The sequence below is a fragment of the Bos taurus genome, chromosome 15 (genome assembly GCF_002263795.3).
Source record: "Bos taurus isolate L1 Dominette 01449 registration number 42190680 breed Hereford chromosome 15, ARS-UCD2.0, whole genome shotgun sequence".
NCBI lineage: Eukaryota > Metazoa > Chordata > Mammalia > Artiodactyla > Bovidae > Bos > Bos taurus.
In genome coordinates this window covers 52387315-52399718 of record NC_037342.1, presented here as the reverse complement: position 1 = coordinate 52399718, position 12404 = coordinate 52387315, and the positions used below count along the sequence as shown (strand labels likewise).

At 37.1% G+C, this 12404-nt stretch overlaps 1 protein-coding gene across 1 annotated transcript in view; it reads left to right on the top strand.

Annotated features, from left to right (window-relative positions):
* The window catches only part of FCHSD2 (FCH and double SH3 domains 2), a 244535-nt gene that overhangs the window by 218972 nt on the left and 13159 nt on the right, over positions 1–12404 (top strand). The gene's annotated exons all lie outside the window — the stretch shown is intronic.

Genomic DNA, 12404 nt, shown 5'->3' with positions numbered 1-12404 from the left:
AATTCTATGAAGGCTGAAAGAAGTAAGGAAGCTGTAAAAGAAAAGTTGGAAGCTAGCAGAGGTTGGGTCATGAAGTTTAAGGAAAGAAACTGTCTTTGTAACATATAAGTGCAAGGTGAAGCAGCAAATGCTGATGGCGGAAGCTACAGCAGGTTATCCAGAAGATCTAGCTAAGATCATTAATGAAGGTAGTCACACTGAAAAATAGATTTTCAATGTAGACAGAATAGCTTTGCCATGGGAAAAGATGTCACCTAGGACTTACAGAGATAGAGCGAAGGCAATGCCTGGCTTCAAAGCTTCGAAGCACAGGCTGACTGTTTTGTTAGGGGCTAAGGAAGCTGGTGACTTTAAGTTGAAGCTGGTGCTCATTTACCATTCTGAAAATTCTAGGGACTTTAAGGCAATGGCACCCCACTCCAGTACTCTTTCTTGGAAAATCCCACAGACGGAGGAGCGTGGTAGGCTGCAGTCCATGGGGTTGTGAAGAGTTGGACACGACTGAGTGACTTCCCTTTCACTTTTCACTTTCCTGCATTGGAGAAGGAAATGGCAACCCACTCCAGTGTTCTTGCCTGGAGAATCCCAGGGATGGTGGAGCCTGGTGGGCTGCCGTCTATGGGGTCACACAGAGTCGGACACGACTGAAGCGACTTAGCAGCAGCAGCAGGGACTTTAAGAATTATGCTAAGTCTACTCTGCTATGCTCTGTAAATGGAACAAAACCTGGATGACAGTGTATCACTTTACAACATGTCTTTATGAATATTTTATACCCACTGTTTAAGATCTACTACGCAGTCTTCCCTGGTGGCTCAGTGGTAAAGAATCTGCCCTGCCAATGCAGGAGACAGGGGTTTGATCCTTAGTTTGGGAAGATGCCACATGCCGCAGAGCAACTAAGCCCGTGAGCCACAACTGCTGAGCCCATGTGCTGCAGCTACTGAAACCTGCGTCCCTGGAGCCTGTGCTCTGCAACAAGAGAAGCCACCACAATGCAAAGCCCTCCCACTGCAGCTAGAGAGCAGCCCCTGCTTGCCACAACTAGAGAAAAGCCCATGCAGCAACCAAGACCCAGCACAGCCAAAAAAACATAAATAATTTTTTTTTTAATTTTAAAAGAATTACTACTCAGAAAAAAAGATTTCTTTGCAAATATTACTGTTCATTGGCAATGCACCTGGTCACCCAAGAGCTCTGATGGAGATGTTCAATGAGATTCATGTTGTTTTCATACCTGCTAATACAATATCCCTTTGGTAGCCCATGGATCAAGGAGTAATTTTGATGTTCATGTCTAATGACTTAAGATATACATTTCATAAGTCTGTAGTTGCCTTAGATAGTTATTCTTCTGATGCCTCTAGGCAGAGTAAGTTGAAAACCTTTTGGAAAGGATTCACCATTTTAGATGCCACTTAGAACACTCATGATTCATGGGAAGAGGTCAAAATATCAATATGAACAGGACTTTGGAAGTTGATTCCAGCCCTCATGGATGACTTTGAGGGATTCAAGAATTCAATGGAGGAAGTAATGCAAGAGTAGTAGTAATAGCAAGAGATCTAGAACTAGAAGTGGAGCTTCAAGATGTGACTGATTGCTGCAATCATGTAATAAAACTTCAATGGATTAAGAGTTACTTCTTATGTATGAGCAAAGAAAGTGGTTTCTTGAGATGGAATTTACTCCTGGGGAAGATGTTGTGAAGACTGCTGATGTAACAACAAAAGGTTTAGACTATTACATGACCTTAGTTGATAAATCAGGGTTTAAGAGGATTGCCTCCAGTTTTGAAAGTTTTACCGTGGGTAAAATGCTATCAAATAGCTTTGCATGCTACAGAGAAATAGTTCATGAGAGGAAGAGTCAATCAGTGCCACAAACTTCAGTGTTATCCCATTTTAAGAAATTGCCATGGACACCCCAACTTTCAGCAGCCACCACCTTGAGCAGTCAGTATCCATCAACATCAAAGCAAGACCTTTTTACCAGCAAAAAGATTATGACTCACTGAAGACTGAAATGATAGCATTTTTTGGCTATGAAGTATTTCTTAATTAAGGCATATAAATTTTTTAGACATACAGTATTGCATGCTTAATAACTACAGTATAATGTAAACATAGATTTATGTGCATAGAGATCAAACCAGTCAATCCTAAAGGAAATCAGTCCTGAATATTCATTGGAAGGACTGATGCTGGAGCTAAAGCTCCAATACTTTGGTCACCTGATGCATAGAACTGACTCATCGGAAAAGACCCTGATGCTGGGAAAGATTGAAGGCAGGAGGAGAAGTAGACGACAGAGGATGAGTTGGTTGGATGGCATCACTGACTGGATGGACATGTGTTTGAGCAAGCTCCAGGAGTTGATGATGGACAGGGAAGCCTGATGTTCTGCTGTCCATGGTGTCACAAAAAGTCATAGATGACTAAGCGACTGAACTGAACTGACTTTACTGTGGTGGTCTGAAACCAAACCCACAATATCTCCAAGGTATGCTTATACCAGCTCGAAAAATGGGAGAGAAGGAAATGCCATTTGGGATAGTCTTTAAAGAAATTTAGCAAGAGATAAAGGAAGGCATCTGAGTATGAAGGAAGGAAATGAAGGAGATGTCCCTAGTATAGTATCTGGCAGTAAGTAGTACAGACTGGCTATAAGTGTTGAATAAATCGATTATTTTTGACAACTGTCCGGAAACATCAGCTCATCTAGAGACATGTCGTATCCTCTGTGAAAGGAGCATTTTGCAATCCCATTCCACTCTTTCTTCCCTCTAGTCACTCTTACAGAACCTGTGTTTTCTCAGTTTCAGCTGAGGGATGTATTTTGTGGATGCTCTACTATCAGTATAAATAAGGGAAAGATGTAAGCATAAAATAGTTTAATGAAGTCCCAATATTTATTTAACCTGATTTTAAATGACAACCCTGAAATAACTTGGAGGAATTTGTAGCTCTTCACGCTGACAGCTAGCTGGAAAGGAACAGAGAGTAGAAATACACATTCGGGGGCCAAATGATTTCTTCCATTACAGATGCCAGCAAAAGCATGAATCATCAGGTTTAGAATTCCCTTTCTTCTGGAAAACATAGTTAATAGTACTATTAGACATTAATAATGTAAAGTGCCCTATAGAGATAAATATTTTTAAAAGCGTATATTGTTTATCTTATAGAATAAGGAAGGGACTATACTTTCTTGAGTATTAACTCTTTGCCTTCTGTATTATGCTGTGGTGCAGAATATAGGAATAGGAAGGGAAAAAATCACAATATAGCAACATTTTTTAATGGAGGGCATTCTACTGGTATAACTGTTCAGTTGATGATTAATCAGACCCTGCCTACAGTCTCCTATGATTGGATTGCTGCCAGTGACCCAGTCACCCCTTCTGTCACTTATCCCTTCTCATTTTCTTGCCTTCTCTTACTCAGAAACCCATACCCAGTTTAAAACCTAATTTTGAAATTATATTAATTATAGAATAGAAAAATTATATAACTAGATAACAAAAAATTAGGAAGTATGGCAGAGAAGAAAATAAAGAAAGCGCCATCCTTATAACAACACTGTTAGCAACTTAATTGAATTCCTTCCTCTTTCTACTATTCCTTTTTTGAACACCTGCATCATAATAAGGTTAATTTTGGATATTTTTATCTAACATTCCCTATTGATGGATGACCTTCATAATCATCCTTTTAATGTCTGTGTAATATCCCATCAGGAATGCATTTACTTAACTCTTTGTGTTTAGTATTTGGCTTGCCTCCACATAGTCTAAATAACACTCTTTAAAACATTTTTACACATTTTTCCATACCGGGGATTTTTTTTCTGTAAGTTAGAATCTTAGAATTACTGAGTCAGAGATTCTTAGTTTGAGGTTGGTTTATTTTTGTTCTTTCTGTCTGTTGTTTTTTCCCCTCTAGATTTTCAGACTGTAGCTGACAGTGTTTACATGACTTCCTTGTTTTCAACCACTTCCCCCAACTACTATGCCAAGGCATCCTGACATCTACTCTGTTGGGAAGCATCCCTAAGTATATGAGCATTTCACAGAGTTGCATAGAAATAAGTTCTAGGTCTGTTCATTATGAAGATCATGCTCAGTATGTGTTTGAAAGGCAAGAGTAAAGATTTTAAACCTTTAGGATGCTACTTTGGTTCCCATCTGCCTCAGTAATGCCTTATAGTCCTTGCATCCAATGGGCTTTGTTTTTATAACGCAGAAACCTGTTTGTTGGCTTGAGCTAAATCCCAAGGAAATGAACAATGGATTTTCATGATGAGAGAAATGTAAACTATAGAAAATAATGGAATACACCTACAAAAATCTTCAGTTGCTTTTTTATTTACAGTATTTCCAGATGGGCATTCACCTTTTTACTTGACTAAACTCCATACTAAAAATGTCCACACTTTTAATGAAACTGACATTTCAGGTTCCCAGTAGGATCAGTTTAATTCAATTCAGTAAGCACGTATTGAGCCTTCACTGCTCATGAGACCCTTTGCCAGGGGCTGGAAATTATCTAGCTGCATATAATGACTGTTGGGTTGGTGTCCACAGATCAAGAGAACCAGTGTCACATACTGACAGCCAAGACCAAAGATGGGCATTGAAAAGCTAGAGCATTTCACTTCTAAGAGAAGTATCTCTAGCTGTTTTATGTTCTTTGACTTTCTCCATAGCCATAACAAGTAAAGTGCTTGACACAGGTCCTAACACATGATACATGTTCAAAAATATTAGTCTGAACTTTAAGCAGTTTATTCCAGTTCTACCAACTAAGCTAAAAATACTACCGAAAAGAGGGTATTCACTTTGGTAAATCGTCTGTTCTGTACCAGGTACCATGTCAGGCACATTCATATATTATTTTAATTAATGATCACAACCATCCTGAATGTATTTACAGATGAGAAGGTAGAAGAATTAACGATCTTGCCCAGCAGCACACAGCTAGTAAGTGGAGAGAGCTGGGATTAGAACCCAAATATGTCTGCCTCTAAAGCCCTGCTTTTTTTTCTCACTCCTTGGATGACTCTTTATTCCTCTAACCTTTTTTGTGATTCATTTCAATTGCTGTATCTTTTCTTTTTTCATTTCTTGTTTTAAGCATCTGGTGAATTATCGACTGCCCTATTTTGATGTAATTAATGGTCTTATAGCATCTTCAAGTACTGTGCAACCAGTTGTCATTAAAATTCCCAAGCTTTATTATTCTTAACAGTTTTACTGAAGTATAATTGAAATACAATAGATAACACATATTTAAAAACATACACTTTGACCTCTTTCATACAGCATAATTATTTTGAGTAGCATCCATGTTGTTACATGTCAGTCTTTTAATTGCTGAGTTATATTCTGTTGTATGAATATACCACAAAATTTGTTTATTCATTCACTCTGATGATGGGCATTTGAGTTGTTTGGAGCTCTTTCAGGTAAAACTGCTGTGTGTCTGTTTTAGCTGGGTCATATAGTGGCTATATGTTTAATATTTTAAGTAACTCTCAGGCTATTTTCCAAAGTGGTTGTACCATTTTACATTCCTATCAATGGAGTACTAGTGTTCCGGTTGTTCCACTACCTTGCCAATAGCTAGTATGGTCAGTCTTTTTAATTTTAGATATTTTAATAGATGTGCAGTAGTGTATCATTATCATTTTAATTTGCATTTCACTAATAATGTTGAGCATCTTTTCACATGCTTGTTTTCCACATGTATATCTTCTTCAGTGAACTATCCATTCAGATCTTTCAGGCATATTTCATTAGGTTGTTTGTTCTCTTTTTATTGTATTTTGAGAGTTCTTTTTATACTCTGGATACAAATCTTTTATCAGATAGATGATTTATGTAATTTTCTCCTAGTCTGTACCTTGTCTTTTCATTTTCTTAACAGTATCTTTCAAAGAGCAGAAGTTTTTTGGTGAAGTCCAACTTACTTTTTTTTCTCTTTCACAGACCATGCTGTGATATAACCAGTAAACCTTTGTCCAACCCAAAGTCATAAAGATTTTCTTGTATGTTTTATAATTTTAGGTTTTACATTTAAGTTTGTGATTGTATGAGTTAAGAGGAGTGAGTACAATTCTTTTTTCTTGTTGTTGTTGAAAAGACTGTCATTTCTCTACTGAAATGCCTTTACATCTTTGTCAAAAATCAACTAACCATATATGTATGGGTCTGTATTTGGACCTCCTATTCTGTTTCATTGATCTATTTGCCTAGCTTGATGACAGTGCTGCTGTGTCTTAATTATTGTAACTTTTAAGTCCGGAAGTCAGGTAAAATCTTCCACCTTTCTTCCTTTTCAAAATTGTTTTGGATATTCTCATTCCTTTGCTTTTCCATATAAATTTTATTTTTTTTTTCATATAAATTTTAAAATTGGTTTTCTACCAGAAAAACCTACCAGAATTTTTTCATTAGGATTACAGTGAATTTGTAGATCAGCTTGAAGATACTTGATATCATAACAATATTGAGTCTTTCAATTGTCTTTCACTTCTCTAAGCAGTGTTTGATAGTTTTCAGTGTGTAGATGTTGTACATCTTTTGTCAGACTTATCTCTAGTTCATAGTTTTTGATGCTGTCCTAATAGTTTTTATTCCAACTTCTGATTTTTCATTACTAACATATAGAAATACAACTGATTTTTGTATATCGATATTGTATCCTACAACATTGCTAAACTCATTCATTAGTTTTTTTTTAATGTAGATTTTCTATATAGATAATCATGTAACCTCTATACAAAGACAGTTTTACTTCTTCCTTTCCAATTCAAAATGCCTTTTATCTCCTTCTATGCTTACTTCCCCCCCACCCCCCCCTTACTGTAACAGCTCCAGTGTCCAGTACACTGCTTGAATAGAAGTGGTGAGAACCAACATGATGTTCTTGCGTTGTTCCCAAACTTAGGGAGAAAGCATAGTCTTTCACCATTAAGTATGATGTTCACAGTAGGATTTTTGTAGATGCCCTTTCCCATGTCAAGGAACTTTCCTCCATTTTTTGTTTAGTTTACTGATAGGAATGGATGTTGAAGTGAAGTGTTCGTTGCTCAATCGTGTCTGACTCCTTGCAACCCCACGGGCTGTAGCCCGCTAGGCTTCTCTGTCCGTGGGACTCTCCAGGCAAGAATGCTGGACTGAATTGCCATTCCCTTCTCCAGAGGATCTTCCTGACTCAGGGATCAAACCCCAGTCTCCTATTGCAGGCAGATTCTTGATTGTTTGAGCTACAGCAAAGTCCTAAATATTAAATGATTTTTCTTATTAGTTTGTTAATATGGTGAAGTACGCTGATGATTTTTCACATATTAAACCAACTTTGCATTCCTGATGAACTATTATCCTTTTTATATATTGATTAGAATTGATTTGTTTAAATTTTGATTAGCATTTTATATGTCTGATTATGGCAGATACTTTATTAGTCTATAGTTTTCTTAAACTGTTTTTGTATGATTTTGGAATAATGCTTGTCTCATAAAATAATTTGAATCCCTTCCTCTTCAATTTTCTGGAAGCCTATGTAGAATTTTTCTCTTCCTTATATGTTTAGTAGAACTCAACAGAGCCTGGACCTGGAGGGGAGTTTTGTGGGAGTTTTTTAAGCAACAAACTCAATTCCTTGAGATAGGGTTCTTCAACTTAGTCTTCTTGAATAGACTTTGATCATTTGTGTCTTTCAAAGAATTTGTTTGTTTCATGTAAGTTGCCACATTTATTGGCATAAAGTTGTTCATAATATTTTTTATTATTTGATTGTCAGGAGGATCTGTAGTGATATCACTTCTCCTACTCCTTGATGCTGGTTATTTGTTTCTCCTTTTTTTTCCCCTTGATCATCCTACTAGAGGTTTGTAAATTTCATGTATCGTCACCAAAAAACAAAACAGCTTTTGATTTCATTGACTTTTTTCCCTATTGTTTTGTTTTTTTTATTTTATTGATTTCTGCTCTTGTTTTTTATTATTTCCTTTTCCTGATTAATTTGGACTTAATTTGCTGTTTCCTAATATTTTTAACATGGAAGCTGAGGTCACTGATGTGAGACTTTACTTCTTTTTCAGTATAGGCATGTCATACTAAACATTTCCCACTACATGTTGCTTAAGCACCACCACACAAACTCAGATATATTGTGTTATTATTTCCATTCAATTTTAAATATTTTCTAATTGGTCTGTTAATTTCTTCTTTGTTTCATGGATTGTTTAGAAGTGTTATTGAGTTTCCAAATATTTGGCAATTTTACAGATACCTTTCTGTTAATGACATAATTTATTTCCATTGTGGTCAGATAACACACTTGAATCATTTTTAATTTATCAAGACTTGTTTTGTGGCCCATTATATGGTATATCTCAATAAATGTTCCATGTGTACTTGAAAAGAATATATAATCTGCTATTGTTAGGTGTTATCTTTTATAAATGTCAATTAAATTGGTTTGTAGTGTTGTTCAAGTCTTCCGCATCCTTACTGATTTTCTAATTTCTCTACCTGATGCCCTATGCCTTGTGAGGTTTTCTGCTCTGTTAAGAGGGAACAGGAAATGTTCCCAGGCCCGTGTGAATGCTGAGGATGGTTCCCTCTAATCCTTTGAGGGGTTCTATCAGTGGCTTCGAGTCGTTCTTGATGTACATGTGCTGATCAGTGCTTAGCTGAAGACTTCAGGAGGACCCTCTGCAGATTTCCCGAGTTCTCTCTATGCATTTCTCTTTTCTTCATTACTGTGCAAGCCCTAGCCACTTTGGCCTTCCTGAAGTCCCAGTTTCATGTCTTCAATTCCAGTAGATCACCAACCTCTTCTAGGTTCCCTCCTGGTGTATGTCATCTTGGAAACTTTTTTCAGGTAGTAGGTTGGGGAAATTGTTTGTTTCCCACAAGGATCACTGTTCTTCATCACATAATGTCGAGTGTCTTGAAAGCGGTTCTTTTATAAATTTTGAACAGTTTTTTAGCCTTTTCTGGAAGGTTTAAACCTGGTCCCTGATACTCCATCTTGCCTGGAAACAGAAATCCATTTGGCTGATATTTTCAACATCATCTTTTATAATATACCTGTGTTGTATTTGGAATGATGTTCACAGTGACCACTTTTCTGTCTAGATGGAATTCAGAGGTTCTGCTAGCTGTCTTCCTCTAAGCTGGATATCACCAGATATTTTTTTTTTAATCTATCTTCTCCTTTCCTCATAAAAACAACAATTATGTGTTAAGTGTCACCTTTGTACCAAGCATATATTAAGGGTTTAAGTGTTGCCTCACTTAATCCTCATGATAACTTTGTTAAGAAGTAATTGTCTTCATTATGGAGATGAGGTAATTGAAGTTGAGAAATCAAATTGCCCAAGGTCATACAGCAAATAAATGGCATAGTCAGCATTCAGACCCAAGTCTGTCAGAGGTAATTTGCTGAGTATGAGGTCAGCTACTAAAACCAACTCAGAAAGGTTCTTCTTATCTGCCATTGCAATAAGAGTAAGCATTTTACAACATCTCAGAAAGGAAAATTATTAGTACCACTGAAAAGAATAGTTTTGATTAAAATTCTGTCAGGGGACAGGAAGGAAAAGGGATAAGTGAGCAGTTAAGAAACAGGAAGAATGTGCTTTTAGAAATGCTAGGTCAAGAAAACATTGCAACAGTTAAAAAAAAAAAAAAAGGAAACGTTGCAACAGTTAAGGTACAGAAGGTGGCAGAGGAAAAAGGAAGAAGCTGTCCTGAGATGACATACTTTGGAAAACTGCAAGAGCAGTGCAAAACCATGTAGCAGTGACCCCTGCTGCCATCACTGCAACCTTCCATTCCCTTCTGTGAGAATCAGAAAATGAATTCAAAATAAAGAAGAAAAAAAGAATGTTTAGTATCAGATAACATTGCCAAGATGAAACATTTTGAACTGATTCCCAGTGCCAAACACAGTACATATTAACATTCCTTACACTGTATTTTTGGAAACTTGCTCTACCCACATTGGCTTTAATTTTTTCATGGATGTAAGGGTGTTTTGTTTTGCTTTTTGTGCCCACAGTTGTCTGTAACCTTTTCTAGAATATAAAGGCATCTTCCAAGTATATGTAAATATGTTTGTTAGTTTGAGGGCTTCCCAGGTGGCGCTAGTTGTAAAGAACCTGCCTGCCAACCCCAAGAGGGTTCAGTCCCTGGGTCGGAAGATACCCTGGAGAAGGGCATGCCCACCTGCTCCAGTATTCTTGCCTGGAGAATCCCATGGACAGAAATCTGCTCTGACCTTCTTCTCGAGTCACTCTGTCCACACTCACAGGGCCGTCTGTGCACTCAGCGTTTGGGTATGCTGACTTCCCACTCTAGGTTGTGAACTCCTGCAAAGCAGACTGTGTCCTTCATTTCATATCTCAGAGCCTAGCTTAGTGTTCAGCATTAAGTAGGTGTTTGATATTTTAATTAATTGTTCTACCATAAGGCCCAATTCTGACTGCCCATCCCTTATGTCCTTACTGTGTAAATCTTAGTGCCTTTGTATGTTTGAACATTGGGAAAAGTAGCCAAATAAGTGTTTGTATGTAGCTAGAAACCAAGAAACCTTTGAACTTATTTTGTTTCTTCATTGATGGATTTTTAATTTAAAAAGTAAAACTTACTTTTTGTTTATAGTTCAGAGATACATAGAACAAGCCAATCTCCTATGTTCCCCAGTCTTAGTCCTTCTTACTCTGCCTACCTCTGTCAGATGTTTATGCTCATTTAAGTGTTATTTGCATTTTAATGTAATAGACAGTACTCTAGATAAATACATTTTTACACTTAATACCATTTTAATTAATATATGCCTTTTAGCTATGGCCAGTAATATACCTTGAAACTGGATTTATTTTCATTTATTTTCCTTGAAATTACATTTCAAAAGAAACTGTGCCCTTTTCTGTGGCAAAATATATGCAACATAAACTTCATCATTTAAACCATTTTAAAATACCAAGTTCAGTGGCATTAAGTGCATTCACATTTTTTTGTGCAACCATTAACCATCATCCATCTCCAGAACTCTTTTTATCTTGCAAAAAGTGAAACTCTATACCAATTAAAGAGTAGCTCCCCATTCCCCCAGGCCCAAAATCCCTGACAACCAGCATTCTACTTTCTGTCTCTATAAATTTGACTACTCTAGGTAGTTCATATAAGTAGAATCATGCAGTATTTGTCTTCTTTGTGACTGGCACATTTCATTTAATATTAATGCCCTTAGGGTTCACCCATACTGTAGCATGTGTCAGAATGGCCTTCCTTTTTAAAGCTAAGTAATATTCTGCTGTCATATACCACAGTTTGTTCATCCAGCCATGTCAGTGGATGCTTGGGTTGCTTCCACCTTGTGGCTATTGTGAATAAATGCTGCTGTCAACATTGGTATACAAATATCTATTCACATCCCTGCTTTCAAAGTCTTTTGGGAAAAATAATTGAAAGAACAGAATAGAAATTAAAATTGAAGAGCATTGGGAGTACAGAAGTGAAATTGCTGGATTATACGGTAATTCTATGTTAAACTTTTTTAAGGAACCAGCATAGCATTTTTCCAAAGCAGCTATACCATTTTACATTCCTACCAGCAGAGCACACACGCTCTAATTTATCCGTATCTATTTTTTTTAAGTAATTTTATTTATTTATTGTTTTGGGCTGTGCTGGGTCTTCATTGCTATGCAGGCTTTTTTTTCAAGGAGGTACCAGTTTACGTTTAAACCAGCCATAGACGAAAACCTATTTCTCTATATCGTTGGTTCAGTTCATTCAGTTTAGTCACTCACTCGTGTCCGACTCCTTGCGACCCCATGAATCGCAGCACTCCAGGCCTCCCTATCCATCACCAACTCCTGGAGTTCACCCAAACTCATGTGCATCGAGTCGATAATGCCATTCAGCCATCTCATCCTCTGTCGTCCCCTTCTCCTCCTGCCCCCAAATCCCTCCCAGTATCAGGGTCTTTTCCAATGAGTCAACTCTTCGCATGAGGTGGCCAAAGTATTGGAGTTTCAGCCTCAGCATCAGTCCTTCCAATGAACGCCCAGGACTGATCTTCAGAATAGACTGGTTGAATCTCTTTGCAGTCCAAGGCGTTGGTAGCATTTAGAAATCTTTTTAATGTTTGCTAATATGATCAGTTTTCAATGGTAAGAGGCCTTCATTAGTCAGTATTTAACTGACTCTTGGTTTTAAAAAGAAAGAAAAATGTCAGTCCTTTCATAACATGAAAAATGCAAGTGAGAACAGAACACTTTCCTATGTGCAGTTGAATGAGTAAATTAACATTTTGAAACAATCCGGTTGTTTGCTGCTTTCATGCATCTTCTTGAAGTAACTAAGCTAGCCAGTGGCCTCTGAT